Source organism: Vombatus ursinus, unplaced genomic scaffold, assembly GCF_900497805.2.
Source record: "Vombatus ursinus unplaced genomic scaffold, bare-nosed wombat genome assembly UNPS02014782.1, whole genome shotgun sequence".
Taxonomy (NCBI): domain Eukaryota; kingdom Metazoa; phylum Chordata; class Mammalia; order Diprotodontia; family Vombatidae; genus Vombatus; species Vombatus ursinus.
Window position 1 is genome coordinate 1507648 of NW_020954560.1, and position 19076 is coordinate 1526723.

The window sequence follows — 19076 nt, forward strand, 5'->3', positions numbered from 1 at the left end:
TACTGAGAAGTAGATTTTAGCTTAATATGAAGGAGAATTTCTCAATCAGAGCTGTCTAAAAATGGGAGGTGATATTTCATGAGACAGTGAGACTCCTGTCACTGGCAGTATTCAAGCAGAAGGTGAACAAGTACTTTTCAGTAATATTAAAAGGCATCATATTTTAGTGGAAGCAATGCTTGAATCAGAGTCAGAAGACCAAAGTACTCATATCAGCTCTGAAACTTATTAGCTGTGTGATCATAGTCAGGAGATGGTAATTTATGGTCAGCTGTACTTTCCCACACTTCTCAAACCACAAAATAAATGCAAAGTATTTTGGGAGGGACACTAAAAACTGGAAGGATCAGGAAAGGTCTCTTGAAGAGGGGTATTTGAGCTGATCCTTGACAGGGTATGAGGTTCCAAGAGGTAGAAATGAGAAGGAAAAGCATTCAAGGTATGGGGGACAGATGTGCATAGATATGGAGACAGAAAATATACTGTCATTGACAGAGAACCACAAGTAGGTCAGTTTGGCTGGAATGTGGAGCATATGTTGGGAAGGAATTTGTAATAAGCCTGGAAATTTGTAATAAGCCTGGAAATATAAGCTGGGGGCCAGATTGTGAAGGGTTTTAAGATGTTTAATAACATTTGCTGCAACGACTTGGGTTAAAGTATAAATGACATGCTTATCAAATATGTGGATGATGCAAAAATGGCTAATGTACTGAATGACTGAGTTAGGATCCAAAAAGGTATTGACAAACTAGAGGAAGTTTGGTTTTAATCTAATGAAGTTAAATTAAATAGCAATAAATGTAAAGTGTTATGCTTGGGTTCAAAAAATCAACATCACAAGAACAAGATGAGGAGGTATGGTTAGAAGGTAATTTAGACTGCATCATGAGGTGGCAGAAAAACAAACAAAACAAACAAGTTTTTTAGGAAGAAGGTCCTGCCATACTTTGCTCTGGTTAGATCACATTTTTCATACTGTATTTAGTTCTGGGTACTACAGTACAGGAATGAAAGTGATAATCTGGAAAGCAACCGGAGTAGTTCTGTGGGATAGGAGGGAGTCTTGAGTCATACAAGAATCACTAGAAAGATCTGGACATGTTTAGTTTAGAGAAGACTCAGGAAAAACATGGTAGTTGTGTTTAAATATTTAATAGGCTATGGGCAGCTAGGTGACACCATAATACATAGAACACTGAGGCTGGAGTCAGGAAGACACATCTTCCTGAGTTCAAATCTGGTCTCAGACACTTAGTAGCTGCATGACCCTGGGCAAGTCACTTAAGTCTGTTTCCCTCAGTTTCCTTATCTGTAAAAAGGGCTGGAGCAGAAAATGCAAACCATTCCAGTATCTTTGCCAAGAAAACCCCAAATGAGGTCATGAAGAGGTGGACATGAATGAAAGTGACATAGCCTCCATGTACCTCTCCTTTGCTCCCCAAGGGATACTCAATTTTACATCTTTGAAAGTGTTCAATGTCTTGTAACCATAGAACAACACTGGTAGATTATGGTAATTAAAAACACAGGTTTTTGTTTTTAGGGAAAATTTGGTTTGCCCATGTGAAAGAGGGATTAAACTTGTTGTGTTTGGTGCTAGAGGGTAGAGCCAAGAACCATACAGGCAGAAGTATCAAACAAAACAAATTTAGACTTGATGTGAGGGAAAAGCATCCTAATGACTAGAACTATCCCAAAGTAGAATGGGTGGTTTCAGCAAGAAATGGGTTTCCCTTCATTGAATGAGTTAAGCAGAAGCTAGATGACCACTTGCCAGGTGTGTAAACATGGGAGTTACTTCCAGTTATGAGTTGGGCTAGATGCCTGAAATCTCCACTTTCTCACAAATTTTGTGGTTCTGGGAAAAACCAAATAGAGGAGTTTCTATCTATCTTACAGGCAACCGGAAACCTTGGAAACTTCTTGAGCATAGCACAAATACTACAATCCTTGGTGACACTGGGTGTAAAGCTGGGTACGGGTGAGGATGGTGAAAAATATGTTGGAGAATGTACATCATGAATAGTGAATGAAAGAGACTAAAGACTTATAATCTATACAGAAGCCTTGTGCCTATTCACCGTGAGTAATTTCTTCAAGAAAAGAAACAGAAGGTGTCAGAGGTAATGAGCATAAAATAGCATCACAAAAAATGAAAATGATTATATTTTAATAGATAGGAATCATGATATCATGTTTGATGTGAGAGTCATTCCTAAATTAGCTCTCTGAGTATGGTTGGACCACTGTCTTCTTAGAACAAAGATCAAAGTTAACATAAAGCTAGAAAAAGGTGGGGGGAGGAGGAGAAAAAGATATAGTATGCAACTTAACCAAGAAATTGATAATGAAAATCACATACCCACTGATAATAATAATTTCATATAGAAGTCATTAATGTCAACTAATTGCCACAGTGGGGAGACCCAAAAAACCCCAACAAAATGCTTTAGTTAGAAAATGTTTGACTTGCCACGTGCTGAGAAGTGACAGTCAAAAGTAACATCAATTATAATACAAACTGTTTTGTAAAATCAGAGGGAAAGGTAGAGGAAGACTTGTATGGGTTTCACCTTAGAAGAAATGAAAGGTAAGAGCTACTTTAACAACAGTCTTTTGACAAATAATATTATACAAAGGCATCCTAAGTGCTTTTAAGATTAAAACTAAAAGGGAGCTAAAAGATGGAAAAAATATGAAAATATTTTGAAAACAAACTCTTCCCCTCATCAAGGAAAATGCAGTTATCATATTGGATAGTAACAGCTTGGATTTTAGAAATCCTAGATGAGGAGAAGGGATAGAAATTACAGTAACACAAAGACAGGAAAAGCAACCAGATTTGACCAAATATATAAATAAATAGACAGACCTAAATAAATGATAATAAATAAATAAATGAATTCAAAAATGAATGAATAAATAAAGGAGGTCTGTGCTGCAACACAATTGTGAGCCTATTGAAGGATCAATTCACAAGTTATTTGAAGAAGAAGCTACCAAAGGTGTGGAAAAAATCATTGGTCCTTTTTAATCCTGAAAAAAAGAAGCAACCTAGAGAGTATTGAGAAATATTGGCCTATGTAACAGCCTCCCAATTGATCTCCCTGCCTGTCTACCATTCCAGTTTAAACATTTCCCAATTATGTTCTAATCCGGTTCAAGTAGCACTCAGAGTTTTGCCTTGGGCCAGAAGGTGAGTTTGACACCTCTGCTATATACTATTTCCAAATAGTTTTCTTTAAGAACAGATTTAACCAGTAATTACCCTAGTCAACCAACTCCAGGAGTTTCCTTTGTCTCTAGGATAGAATGTAATCTTCTCTGTTTACCTTCTAAAACTCTATATGACCTGGTCCCAACCTCTCTTTCCAGTCTCATTGGATATTATTCCCTATCTCACTTTACAGCCAAACTAACCTTCTCTCAATTTTTCACATAAGACACCCCATCTCCCATCTCTGTACCTTTAACCAAGCTGTGCCCCTTCCTAGAATGATCCCCTCCTTACCCCTACTAAGTGTCCCTTTCTTCTTTTAAGATACACTTTGACCCCTTCTTCTACATAAATTCTTTCCTGGTTACCCCAACTCCTCATAACTTCTACTTAACTGCTTTGTATATATATTTATATTTGTAATGCTGTACATGTTTGTATATGTTTGTTGCTTCCTCCATTATAATGTAAGCTCATGGATTGTTTCATTCTTTGTATTTATATCCATCCCCAACATCTAACAGTGCCTGAAACACAGTGGATACTTCACAAGTACCAATTGGTTGATTCTCATCTCCTTAAATTGTTTTTATAAGAATCATCTGCACATGTATCAAGAGAATGCTTTTACAAGCAATATTCCATAAATGTTTTCTTTACTACAATGTAATGGACTGAAAGGTATAGAAAATAGATATTTTGGGGCTTTTCATTTGGTAACTATAAAAATTTTTTTTTGATTCATTTAAGCAAATACCCCATTAGAGCTTCTTCTCCAGCAAGGCATATCCCATGCGTACATCAAAACTTTACAAGATTTCCTGAAATACATAACAACAAAGATAATCTTGTTCAACACAACTCTCATTATTAATATTAGGTGAGGCCTAAGAGAAATGTATATTTACTTTAAGGGTTTGCTGTTGTTATGGAGAAGATCCAGTCCAGTGTCCAAACTGAAGAGAGATGCCCTCTAGACACCCCTTTTTGCATAGTACATTATGTTGGTTGGTCACCATCAAGGAAGCTTCATGACCACTCAAAAGAGTTTGGTCTAACCATGCATATGGAAAAAACCAAGTAGATGAAGGATATTTATTGATCAGTCTATGACTTGAAGTTGGACAACCTATCCATCAATATATATTTTAAATAAACATTGCAAATAGAAAATGAACTGAGCCTCAAAATAACCAAGTGAAGTAGGCTACATTGGAAGACTACAAAACTCCTTTAATGAACCTCAAATTTTCCCTAAAACAAAAGCCTGTGTTTTTAACAACCATAGTCTACTAGTGTTGTTCTATGGCTACAAGTCATTGAACACTTTTTTCAAAGACATAAAATTGAGTATCCCTTGGGGAGAAATGGGGAGGTACATGGAAGCTACGAGCAGATTACAATGCAGAGGAACTACAAAAACCAGTCAGAATAAAGGATGTCACCAAATAAATGCATGATTGAAAAGGAAGAGCATAAGTATGTGAAGAGAAGGGAGAAAGAAAAAGTGTCTCCTTAGAGACAAACCCGAACCGTAAGACTTTCTGAGGTCACCTATGTGACCTAACAAGGCTTCTTTTTGGCAAAATTATGTCATCAGAGTAACAGAGAAATAATTCATTTACATACTGCAATCTTTTATAGTCCTCTTAGGCCATACAAGTTAAAGTTTAATCCCATGCTTCCTTTGATTTCATAAAAGCTGAACAAACTTAGTTAAACAGAGTCATAATTTCATACATTCACTAAAAAATTCTATAGGTAAATGAGGTCAGCTTAAAGATTAGACTATATTTAGAGGATTCACAAATAAGGTGATTGAGGAAGAGATTTACATGTCAACAAGGAGTCAGGAACAGTTCTGGCTTCAAGGAATATTTAAGGCTCTAATCTAAGTAAATTTTCACATGCTATAGGATAGATTTTGGTCAGGTGATGTTAATATTAATAAGGTTAATGTTAAGAAAGACTTTTAGTTAACCAAAATTTGAAGGAGGAATAAAAGGAAATTTGAAATTACCATAGCACCAACAAGTCTGTCTTGGCGGGGAGAGGGGGGGTTGCCCATCTGATCCCAAACCGAATCCTCTCAAAGCTTGCCATCATTCTTAGTGATGTTTATAGAGAAAGGAGCAGCTTTGTATAGTGAACAACCAAAGCTGGCCTTGGAGTCAGGAAGATCTGGGTTTGTATCTTACCTCAGATACATACAGACCCTGAGACTCAAGAAAAATTGCTTCATCCCTGGGCCGCCAAGGTTAGAAGTTGCAAAACAATTGCAAATCTGTTGAGAATTTTCTCACTGGGCAAATTCATAAGTTTGGACTGAAAAAAAGTGAGTATGAATATGTGTAAATATTCATATCTATAGTATATCTGAGAGAATGAGATATTGAGTATAATAGTATCCAGCAAATAATCAAGTCAATAAAGACTTATTAAGTTCCTACAATGTGCCAAGCACTGTGAAAATACTGGTGATACAAATAAGAAAAGGAAAGATAGTCCCTGTTCTCAAAGAGTTTATCTTCTAAGAAGGGAAATTGAAAGAGTTAAGTAAGGTAGGTATTTAATAAATGCCCCCACTCCACTCAGCATCTGCTGCCCTGCCTGATTTCAACTCCAAGGAAAAAGATGTCTCCCTGTCCCCGGTTAAGCTCATCACCACAATGCTGACTCAGCCTTGACGGACACCACCTCCCTCAGCCTCCTCTCCCCTCTGACTGGAGGGCTAGAGGGTGAAGTGTCTAACTGCTCCCAATGTCTTCCTTTATAGAAGATAGAAACCGGACTCTTTGGTCCATTCTCCTCTTCTTCTGCTGCTCTGCCTTCTTTCAACTATACAACGAGATGCACCCCCTACGTCATGCTGTCTCCTCTTCCTCCCCTTCCCTCCTCCTTTTGTGTGTTCTCTCTCCTAATCAGAGTTTAAGTTCCTTGAGGGCAGGGACTGTCTTTTTTAAATGAATTTACTAGCTTATCACCAGTGCCTGGCATATTTGCTGTTGGTTAGTCTTTCAGTCATGTCCTATTCTATGTGATCCTGAGGACTTGGTTTTCTTGGCAAAGATGCTATAGTGGTTTGCCATTTCTTTCTCTAGTGTGTCCCCATTTTTACGGATGAGGAACTGAGGCAAATAGGAGTTAAATGACTCACCCAGGGTCATGTAGATAGTGAGTATCTGAGGTTAGATTTGAACTCAGATCTTCCTGACTCCAGGCTAGGTGCTCCATCCATTGCATCACCTAGCTGCCCTATCCTGGCATATAAGAGGAGCTTCATAAATGTCTATTGGATTGGATTGCTTGCTGATTGATACTCAAAATGCAAAATGTGTATACCTCATCGGCATCCCCTATTTTGTTATCTCTTTCTGCTTCATCTCGACTTTGCAGACAGGTTTCTTTTCTGTGCAAACTAGCTGCATTGAAGATCATTACAGAGTAATTATGTATGTTTCTCAAGGACGAGCACTTCCTGGGGAAGAGAAAGAAGCACACCCTATAGGGAAACTTGGAGAACTGTGTGCTGCCAGATTCCTCTAGCAATCCTGGACTGACCTTGAACAGCTTTGTGGAGCCTAGCTTTTTGGATTAAGGGATGGTTGTTGTCCTTCATCCTCAAAGAGGACCAAATGACATCACTTTGTTAGGGTCAAGTTACAATGTGTCCAACTGTGGTTGATCAGATAATACAAGCTGGGAACGTTCTGTCTGCCACAGGTCAGGCACGAATATTCCATGTGAACATTTGGGGTGGATTCTCTAAATATGTGGATATCGCAATGGTTACATAGCGTACAGAGTAAGAGAGATGATAGCCCTGTTGTACCCTGGCCCAGTCAGAGTACATTTGGAATGTCATGTTCTGTTCTGAATAATAGTGTTTAGGAAGGACATTGACAAACCGTAGCATGCCCAGAGGGAGGGTGATAGAAGATGGCGAGGCTGGAAATGGGGCCATGCAAAGGTGGGGTGAGGGAACTGCATGGAGAAAAGACAACTAGAGTGGAGGAGAGAAGCATATTTGTTTCCAAAAAATTGAAGGTTTGTTGTGTACAAGAAGGATTAGTCTCTGTTTGCTTGGCCCCAAAAGACAGAAATGAGTATTTCAGTAAAACTTTCAAAGAGGCAGATTTTGGCTCCATAGAAGGAGAAATTTAATAACAATAAGAGTTATCCAAAAAATGGAGTAGATTGACTCCAGAAGATCAAGGGAACCATCACAATACAGCCCTGTGGATTACTGTTAACATCTAGCAAAACTCTGTGGCTACTTCCCTGTCCACTTGACCATGAAAGTCATGGAACTCAAACCACTATGTGTTCAATTCAAACTCCCAGATGCCCCTTCTCCCAATTCTCCTGTTTTGGAGAGAAACAAACCACTGACGCTGATATCTCCACCTCTCCCCCCTCCACCTTCCTTCATCACAAGACCCAGAAGGGTGAGACTCATTGTTGTACTAGAGCCAGCCCATACCAACCTGGAGAGCCAATTGTTAAATTTTCACTGCGAACATATACATCTCAGAAATCAGCAAATAGTACAAATCAGGGCTTGACTTAATGTTTTGATTTCTATATTTAAGAAACTGGAGAAAATGTTGATAACATAAATTAAAATTAAAAGTGTGCTTTTTTCCCCCAGAGTCAATTGTTAACTATTTGGCAGCACACTCTTGTCAAGACCCATGATCAACCTATGTTGAGCTGGCCTATGACTAGCACTAACAAAATTCTACCTACTGTTGCCTTGAAATCTTTTATTCATAGTTAGAACCTTTCCCTGGTCCCACTCCCCAAACTCTTACTATTATCCAGTTTAAGCCTAAGTCCCTATTCCCTACCACACTTTTTCCTCCTCTGCCTCTGGAATATTTCCTTAATTATTATTTTTAGAGCTCTTCTTCTCACACTCTTTCCATTTTCTGGCCTATATGGAAACCTAAATTTCATAGTAAAACATTTCAGACTTGCTTTCTCCTCTACTTACTGACCTTTCCAATTCAATCTAACCAACAAGCATTTATTAAAAATGTACTCTTTGCAAAGCATTGTTGGGGAGGGTAACTGGGGTTACAAAGGCAAAATGAAAAACAGTTCTTGCCCTCAAAGAGTCTACATTCTACTGGGAGGTGGGTTTTTTTTGCGGGGGGGAGTGCTCTGGATTGATGCAGATCAACACCTCTACCATATTTTATAGAGAATTTCCTGGGGTCACTGAAAACTTAAGTGATTTGCCCATCACTTGTTTTTCCATGACCAGAACTCTATTTAGTACCCCTAGCTGTCTCTCCTGGAATCATATAATACAAAGAAGCTTATACATAATAAACTGAGGAAGAGAAGGGAGAGACTTCTCTGGGGGATCTAGAAAAGTTTCCCCTAGGAGATGACGCATAAGCAGTCTTAAAGAAGGTTGGAGATTCTAAAACATGGAGGTGAGGAAGCATTTCAGGTTTCTACAAAGACACGAAGGAAGGAAATGGAATTACTTAAGTAGTTCACTTTGGTTATAACACAGTGCATGAAGGGGGAGGGAAAGGAAAAAGAATTAAGCACTGACTCTGTATCAGGAACTGCTAAGTGCTTTAGAAATATTACCACTTTTGATCCTCACAACTCTGTGCAGTTATTATCTCAATTATCATCTCCCCCTATTATTATCCCTATTGCACATTTGAGGAAATAGACAAGTTAAGTGATTTAGCCAGAGTCTCACAGCTAGTGAGTGTTTGAGGCTGGATTTTGAACTCATGTCTTCCTGACTCTGGGTCCAGCTCTCTCTCCACTGCACCACCTATCTGCCTCAATTGAATTTAACATTTCAATTCAATAAGCATTTATTGAGCACCTACTATATGAATAGTGTATTTATTAAGCACTTACTATGTGTAAATACAAATAGAAAAGTAACGCAGTCTGTTCTCAAGGAACTCATATTCTAATTGGGGGGGGGGATAACTGCAAGTCAGAAGGAAAAGTTCCACGATCCTTAGAGTGTAGCACAAGACAGATATTAATACTTCTTCAATATAATTTCCACTGAGAAAATTATATCAGTTTTTGATGTTGAGCAATTTACCACCAAAGTCCTTGGCATTAAGAACTTTCCTTTCCGTGTCTTTAATAGCTGTGGCTGTAGCATCTGCAGGAGCAGTGGCCTGGTGGCGTCTCCAAAGGGGTTGCTTCCCAGAATCATGGCCAGGGACATGGTCCAGCCTGTGTTTTAGGAATGTCATATTGGTAGCTATGTAGATGACCGATTAGAGGAGAAGAGACATTAGGCAAAGAGACTGATCCTGAGGCTGTTGCAATAGTACAGATAAGAGGGGCCAGGTGCCTGAACTAGGGTGGAGAGTGTCAGAGAAGGCTAGTTTTAAAAACAGGGAATCAAGAAAGGACAAAATGGAGGCGACATCTGAGTTAAATCTTGAAAAGAGATAGGGATTCAAAAAGGTGGAAATGAGAAAAGAGCATCCCAGGTATAGGGACAGTTTGTGCAAAGAACAGGGCAAAAGAATAAGCATTTATTAAGTGCCTACTACGTTCCAGGCACTGGGTGAAGTGCTTTATGTTAGCTCATTTGATCTTCAAGACAACCAGGTAAAGTAGATTCTGTTATTATCATCATCTCCATTTTATAGATGAGGAAACTGAGGCACAGAGAGGTCAAATGATTTGCTCAGGGTCACACAGCTAGTAAGTGTCTTGAGGCTGGATTTGAACTAAGGTCTTCCTGCCGCCGAGCTCAACATGCCATCCACTGTTACCTAACTGTAAGGAAATTTTGTGAATGCCCTCAGTGTGTTTATCACCGCTGAAATCTACCAGTGTAGACAGGATAACCACTTGTCAGGGTAGGATTGTTAGAAAGAAGACTCGTGCTTCAGGTAGGGGTTGGAAGAGATAATGTCTATGATCCCTTGTAACACCAAGTTTCCATGATACTGCACTTAAACGTCTCCCTTTTCAACACACTTTTCCCTGTTCTAGGTTGACACCCCTGTCCAAACACATAACTAGTGTCACATTGCTGCATGGGGCTTGTTCTGGGCTTTTGTTCAGCATCGGAAAGGGTCCATTGATAGCTCAGTGAGCATCCCTTACCTACCCTATATAAGAAATAAAAGATGGAACAGAGGAAGAAAAAAATGGTCAAGGCATGAAAGAAGGATCACACTTCTGCACTCTATGAATAGCAAACACTGTACATTGCAGCAAACCAGTGACTATGTACGATAGGCAGAGACGTTTGCATTTGTCCCTTCAGAGCTCAATGCCCTCGGTTTCTCCTGTAAAGTGTAGCTATGAATATCGTCATCTTTATTTCTTGAGATATTGTGAAGGTGGAGTTGCCAGGAAATGAGTGTGTGTGTGATGCATTAAAATAACAATCTCTGTGTGTGTGTGTGTGTGTGTGTGTGTATGTGTGTGTGTGTGTGTGTGTGTGTGTGTTGAAAGGGAAGGGAGAAGAAGAACAAATGAACACCAGAAGAGTAGGGAGTAATTTAGAGCTACATACAGGCTACATTTGCCTCTGCAGAGCATGTGGTTTCAGGTTTTTTGGGTAGCAGACAGTTCTCTCTACAGCGGTGAGAGGAAAAAAAAAGCTTCTCCCAAGAGCAGCTGGAGACATCAACTTTGTGTAGAAAGGGTGTCAGGGATGTCAGAACATCAGGGCGGAGGGCTGAAGTCTCTGTAACAGGCATCTTTGTCTGCCTGTCCATCTGTCTGTCAGCATGATAGTTTGGTTCAATAAATACCAATCAGGATGCACCATGTTGGTTGACCTATTCTCCCTCCTCCATCTGAGGAGAAAATAAACAGAACTTTGGGTAGGGAGCAGCTCTGTGTCCTCTTTGGAGCTTCTGTTGGGTTGTGTGGTTGAGTAAGGGGCACGGGGGAATGCCGGGTGGGCCTCCTCAAAGCCAGAGACTTGAGGGTCTCATAATGGTGCATTCAGACTCCTTTCTGCTGAACTAAACACACTGGCAATGAATGATTTCTCAGCCTGGCTGAAGAAAACTATTGGTCTCCTGACATCAGCCAGGAAGGCAAGGGGAGCATAAAATCTGAAAATTCATGTCAGGAGACCTGAAAACAGAGAAACTTGACCTCCAGCAGATCAAGCTCTGAACTGGGGGTCAGGACACTTGAGTTTTTTTCTTTCACATTCTCAATGATTCCAGAATCATAAATGAAATGCTCTAAAGCTTGGGGAATTATATAATGTAAGATATTACTAGGACCCCATAAGGGGGTAGATTTTAGCTCAGTGTAAGGAAGAACTTGTCAACAGTTAGGGCTGTCAAAATATTGAATGCAATTTCTTGAGAGGGAGTGAATTCCCTGGCATTAGAGATCCCCGAGAGAAAGAGAGATGTTGTAGAGAAGAGTCATGCTTCAGGTTGGGAATTGGACTTGATGACTCATCATTTAACCCTTGTAGGCCTCAGTTTCCTCAACTGTAAATTAAAGGAGTTGGATTCTCAAATGACTTCCAAGGTCCTTTCTAGCCCTGAGTCTTACATAGTAAGAGTTTAACAAATGCTTTATTTTTCTAAGTCTGTGATCCCATGATTAGATCTTTTCTCTACTCTGAGATTCAATGATTTTATTATTGTTATTATTAGACCTGGAAGGGTCCTTAGAAATCACAGGATCACAGATTTAGAGGTAGAAGAGAACTCAAGGGTCATAAAGTCAAACCATCTTCTATATAACTAGCAGGAGTTTGGAACACTGATCCCTCTGGGGGATCACATATATCCATATATACATGTGTACATACATGTATGTATATATACATAGTATGTGTGTGTGTGTATATATACACATATATGTGTATATGTGTGTGTGTGTGTATATACATATATATACATATTATATATGTGTGTGTGTGTGTGTATATATATATATATATATATATAGTCCATGGAAATGAAAGATAAACCTTAAAAGGGGAAATGGAGAAAAGTGTGGACTTTTTCCTGGGACTTCTTTTAATCCGGATCTTCTTCTCCACAATAATCATTGAGCCAAGGTCTCTGCTTCGTATTTTCCTTCTTTACCACAGTTCAGTCCTCCCTTTCCTCCATGTTTGCTCCAACATCCAGATACCTAGAATTTCTTCTTTCTCTACTTAGTGCCTAGATGAATGAGCTTCTGGGATATGTAGTATCAAACAGACAGCATTATTCCCCGCTGTCCTGGGAGAGACTGAGTGACTCTTGTGATAAATTGTATGTGCACAGATACACAAGTTTGGGAGGAGAGAGACTTAATAGATGAGTTTGAACCAAGTTTCATTTTCACTTTTGCTTGTGGTTGGAAGGAAAGAAGGAAATAAGTATTTATTAAGCACCTACTATGTTCCAGGCACTGTGCTAAGCACTTTACAAATTTTATTTCATCTGATTCTCATAGCAACTCTTTGAAGTAAGTGCTATTATTATCCTCACTTTACAGTTGAGGAAACTGAGGCAAACAGATTGAATAACTCGCCCAGGAGTCACAGAGCTAAAACCTATCTGAAACCAGCTTCAAATTCAGGTCTTCCTGATTCCAGGTTTAGGAGAAACGAAGAGGAGAAGGACATGGTCCTGCAGCCATAAGAGAGGCAGGGTTATTGAAAAGGCTCTCCAATTTAGATTGCTGGGTGAATGATGTGGGAGATCTGAGCTTCATTCCTGGGGCCAGAGATGAACCCTACAACAACCTAGTCAGGAATCCTTGATTAGTGTTATATAGGTATAAAGGGACAGAGGTTCATCCCTTCAAGTCTTCAGGATTCTATCCAGGCTGAGGGACTGATCCAAATGAGAGAAAATTTATTGATATTTATGATTGTTATTTTACTATCTTCTCCAGTGGGGTAACTCAGACCACTCATCCTAGGCAACGCTTCAGCTGGAGTAAACAGATTTAAGAGGTAGAAGGAGGCTGAGTGAGTAAAGAACTGGAGAAGCTTTCCTTTGAGGCAGGTACATCAGGCAAGACTGAGGAGTCAAAGTGAAGGCACAGAATAAGAGAAAGTTATGTCCCTGGGGCTAGATGAAGGGAGGAGGTGGGAAAGGGAGAAATCATCCCAGGCTGAGAAGCTGATTTTCTGCTAGTCTAAATACCTTTGCAACACCTAGTTAAAATAATTAACTAGTTTAAGTCTAGGGATAATATAATGGTTCCTAAAGTCCATTTGGTTTCCTTCTGTAGGGAGTTTATTTCAGATGAAAAGTTCTAAGTTCTGTCACTATCACTCTGGCTGGCAGGAAAAATTCTTAATACTAAAAAAGAGGTATGATTCTTTATTAAACCTTATATTTATATCTATCTCTAGTTAATGCCTGGCCTTTTTGTGGATGAGGCAAAATTTAGTTTACTAGGGACATTTGGGTAAAGAAACTGCAAAAAGAAGTGTGTGTGTATACATATACATATACACACATATATTTCCACAGACAATATGTAGTGTCTATGAAATATATAAAATATAGCCCCTCCCCCTCTCCATCTCTTCTGCTCTGCCGGCAGCTCTTCAGCTTTGCCCCTCACCCCCTGAGAATGTATGCCTGCGCCAAGTTCATCTCTCCCCCTGCCGTTGTGAGGAGCAGCTCCCAGGTGCTGAGCGGGCCATTATCTGCAGTGGTGCTAAAATGGCTAGAGGTTCGGACAGATGAGAACCTCAGCATACTGGCTGCATCAGGTCCCTTGACCTCACTTGTCCCCAGATGTGGATTCCAAACTAGTGCCGTCTCAACAGACATTGACACAGCAGCCAAGTTCATCAGGGCTGGAGCTGGGGCTGCCACTGTGGGGGTGGCCGGCTCTGGAGCTGGGATTGGGATGGTGTTTGGAAGTCTCATCATTGGTTATGCCAGGAACCCCTCTCTGAAGCAGCAGCTCTTTTCCTATGCCATCCTGGGCTTTGCCCAGTCTGAGGCCATGGGACTCTTTTGCCTGATGGTGGCCTTCCTCACCCTCTTCACCATGTGATGGAGCCATTTCTATCCCCCAGTGTTTCTGAACGTTCCTCCTCGTCATCCTGGTCCTTCCATGTCTCTTTCAGCCTGTCTATACCACCCCCTCCATCTTACCAGGCAGCCCTGGGGAAAGCCATGGGTCAGGGTTTGACAGAAGGAAGACAAATAAATAGTGTATTAATAAACTGTAAAAAAAAAAGAAATATATAAAATATGCATATGTATGTATATAGGCACACATATACATACACATAAACACACACATACATCCATATATACATGTGTACATACATGTATGTATATATACATAGTATATATGTGTGTGTATATATACACATATGTATATGTATATATGTGTATATATGGAGATATATATATATTTATGGTCCATGGAAATGAAAGGCCTTAAAAGGGGAAATGGAGAAAAGTGTGGACTTTTTCCTGGGACTTCTTTTAATCCGGATCTTCCTCTCCACAATAATCATTGAGCCAAGGTCTCCACTTCATATTTTCCTTCTTTACCACAGTTCAGTCCTCCCTTTCCTCCATGCTTGCTCCAACATCCAGATACCTAGAATTTCTTCTTTCTCTACTGAGATAGTTTCATCCTTTTATACAAAGTACCTAAGGCATGACCCAGTCTTTCACACAATGGTTTTGATTGATTCAAGGAAGTGTACAGGCCCTATCCAGAATCAACTATGATGATCTTTTTCAATGAAAAAAAAAGTGTCTGTACCTACTCAAGGTACCAGAGCCAAACGGACTGGTTTCACCTCCATCCTCCTATGTCCAGCCTCACATCTGGCTACGTAGAGATTCGGAGACTTAAGCTCAGCGTTAGTGAGTATCTAAGGGTAGAATTCAAACTCGGGTCTTCCTGACTCAAAGTACAGTGCTTTTATTCACCACATCAGCCTGGATTGTCTAATCCAACCCTCAGATTTCACCCATAAGAAAACTGAAGTGAAGTAACTTTCTCATGGTCATGTATTTGCTATCATCATTAGGACTGGAACTCTCACCTCCTGAATTAGCATTCCCTTCTCTTTTCTTCTAGGCATCACCCATAGTTGTTTTTCAGTCATGTTCAACTCTCCATGACCCCGTTTGGGTTTTTCTTGGCAAAGATACTGGGGTGGTTTGCGAATTCCTTCTCCAGCTCATTTTACAGATGAGGAAACTGAGGCAAAAAGGGTTAAATGACTTGCCCAGGGTCACACAGCTAGTAAGTGTCAACTGAGGCCAGATTTGAACTCAGGAAGATGTCATCTTGACTCCAGGGATGGCACCCTGCACACTATGGCGCCTCCTAGCAGGCACTAGGTGCACACACCCCATGATGAACACCAAGTACTTACCTTCTATTGCTATATGAGTTGTTATTGTTAGCAACTCAAGGGAGTCACAGGACCAATCCTAGGATCATAGAGCTAGATCATCTAGGACAATATCCTCATATTACAGATTAGGAAACTGAGGCCCTGTGCAAAATAACTTGCACAGATCACATCAATAATAAGTAGAAGAGTTGGAATTCAAAACCAACTCCTCTGACCCTAAATCCATCATGATTGAGGCTGGGAAACAGTGAAAATCCTTTCCAAAAATCATACAGATAGAGGCCTTTACAAAGCAGAATGCAGCATAAAGACCTGAGTTAAGATTTGGATGAGTGCCCATGCCTAAGATTGATAGCCTTGAAGATAATGCCAAAGATTCCTTCATGATAACTCTGAGCTTTATCCTAAAACCGTTTTTGGAAAGTTACCCAAAGGAATTCTATCACCTTATTCTACCCCCAGCTTCACAATCCACATAAACCGCTGGGGGTTTCCTTTGGAGACTTTAGGAGTCATCATCCCATGTGAGTGCTAAACCAGTTTGACCATGATTAACTTGGAAAACACCACCAGCCCATGGCCAGAAGTACAACTACATAGATAGGGAAGGAGAGAACACCTTGCCAGCCCTCTTCAGCCCCCTCCCATATACACAAACATATCTCTTATTTCAGGAATATACAAGTTTATATGTATGGGCATTCTCTCCAATATAGAATACTGCCTCTTGCACACTTTGGTAAATGGTTTTCATGAATTACTGTGGACTTTACTTCCCCTCTCTCTCTCAAAATAAAAAGATCACTTGGTGGTCAACTTCCTAAAGATGGACCTCTTTGAACTTAGCTAGGCTGGTCCTCAGACCATACACACAGAGTCTTTCCCCTAGACTGGACTGGAAGCCTTATTGGTTGCGAATGATCTGCCGGAGCTTGTGATCCCTGGGAATACTTTTGAGAACCCACAGCCTCCTCTAGAACTACAATAAAACAATGAAGTTGAACTTTAATAGAGGGCACAAATGCCTCAAAGGATTCTGGAAAAACATGGCATGAGACTTGGTCTCTTCATTAAGTCTAAATTAGAGAGTAAAGAAACATTAAATTTGTTGGTAGCTTTCATTTGCAAGCTCTAGCTAATGTATGTGTTTTTCTTTTTGCTTTGTTTTGGTGAGGGCAATTGGGGTTAAGAGACTTGCCCAGAGTCACACAGCTAGTGAGTGTTATGTGTCTGAGATCGGATTTGAACTCAGATCTTCTTGACTCCAGGGTCGGTGCTCTATCCACTGAACCACCTCGCTGCCCCTAATGTATGTGTTTTAAAATAGCAAAATGAATTTTTAGATACTAGCCATGTCATGAGGGATGCAACTATGTTAAATTGGGGAAAACACAAACATACGTACACACACACACACACAGCTAAATCAGTAACTGAGTGTTTTTCTAGGAAATCAAAAGTCCAAGTTCTGAATCCTGGATCTGCCATTTACAAATTATGTTTCATTGGGCAAGTCATGCATCCTCTCTGAGCCAGTTTCCTCATCTTTATGGTGAATGTGATAATGCTTAGCATCATAGAATATTAGAATTGGAATGGAGCTCTGGCATCATCATCTTGTCCAACCTCTTCAGGAGGGAAATAAGGACCATAAAGAGGAGGCTCCATGGGCACCTTGGGTACCATGAAAAGAGCATTGCATAAAACTGGATGACCTGAGTTAGAATTTGGATACTTTCACTCACTGTGTGACTTTGCAAGTAATTCTTTGCAAGCGATTACTTCTCCAAATAAATTTTTTTTTCTTCATACCAATTTCCTTTTCTGCAAAGTAAAAACTTTGGATTAGATCAAATCAATTGGCAAGCATTTATTAAACTCTTCCTATATGTTCAGTATTATGATAAACACTGGAGATATAAATACAAAAATAAAACAGTCTCTGCCTTCAAGGAACTAGAATTCTTTGGAGGGAGATAATGTGTAGACATATAAGTATATGTGAAATAAATACAGTCATTTCAGCAGGGAGGCACCAGCATGGGGAAGAAAATCAGGAAAGACTTCAAGGAAGGGAACTAAGGATCGCGAGGGGCAGAGGAAAGTAGAGAATTCATTCTAGGCATGGGGATGGCCTGTGCAAATGTATGGAGATAAGAGATGAAATATCATGCTTGAGACAAGCTGGTTTGACCACACCATAGAGTGAGGGAAGGTGGGTAATGTGTGATAAGCCTAGAAAGGTAGGTAGATCCAGCTTGTGAAGGAATTTAAATGCCAAATAAAGGAGTGTATTTAATATTAAAATTAAGAAGGGGCCACTAGAATCTATTGGGTAGGAGATTAACATGGTCAGTCCTGTGCTTTAGCAATATCATTTTGGCAAGAGACTTGAAGGAAGGCTCTTGAGGCAGGAGGACCAAATATGAAGCTATTACAATGTTTATATCATTTCCCCTGACTCTCACCTATGGCTCTGGCCATACCCTGGTAAAACCTTTTCTACAAACTGGTGAAACCAGGTTGAGAGTAACCAACAGGCCTCAAATCTATCAGTGAGTTAAGCAGATGTCTACTCCAAACACTCGAAGAGTTCCCCGGTGGAATGGGTGGATGAGAACAATTTGTTCCAATAGTCATGAAGGGGATTGAAGCAGGTGCTCGTCAGACATGGAAGACATCAAGGTCATCTAGGGCATCCTGGGCCATCGCCAGTCCTCTAGACTCTTGTCTTGCCGCTGAACTTTGATGACTCTGGAAGAGAGAGTGAGACTGATGACTTTGTGCAACTTTGCTTCACTCAAATCCAATTCGCATGAAAATTAAGACATCACCCAGTGATGTCATTGTTCTCTTTGAAAAAGAAGGATGAATAACAGCATTGTTTTCCCCAAAAGAATGTAACCTCCTTGGGGGCAGGAATTTTTCATTATAATAATTAACAATAATAAGTAAGTAAATAAGTAAAAGTAATAAGTAATAATTACAGACTTTAATTCAAATGAGTCCTGTCTTACTTTTTAATCTCTTTCTGTCTTTTCCTCAGACGCTAGCACAGTGCCTGGAACATAATGAGTGTTTAATAAGCTTGTTGATTGATTTATAGTGTGGAGAAGAGGTGATGATGTATTGAAGTGAATAGTAACTGTTTGCTTGAAAAACAAGTGACAGACATGAGATAGGATTAACAAGGTTTGATGACTGTCAATGAGGGAGACTGAGCGATCAAGGATACCAGAGTTTGTGAACATAGTTGACCACAAGGATAGTGTTGACCTCAACAGAAATAGAGAAGCTAGGGGAATAGGGTGGTCAAATCTATCATTCAAATAATACCACTCAGCTGTCAGGTGGCCTAATGGATTTACAAATGTAGTTCTAGGCTGAGAAAGGAAATTATCATTTAATGCAAGGGTTAGTAACTTTTTTCATGTCCTGGACCTCTTTGTCAGTCTGGTAAAGCCTATGGACCCCTTCTCAGAAGAATGGTTTTAAAGGTGTAAAATAAAGTATTTAAAATTATAAAAA

At 39.9% G+C, this 19076-nt stretch overlaps 1 pseudogene; it reads left to right on the forward strand.

The window, feature by feature from the left end:
* The first annotated feature begins 13748 nt into the window (after positions 1 to 13748).
* On the forward strand, positions 13749 to 14218 carry LOC114046372 (annotated as a pseudogene).
* Positions 14219 to 19076: the final 4858 nt, after the last annotated feature.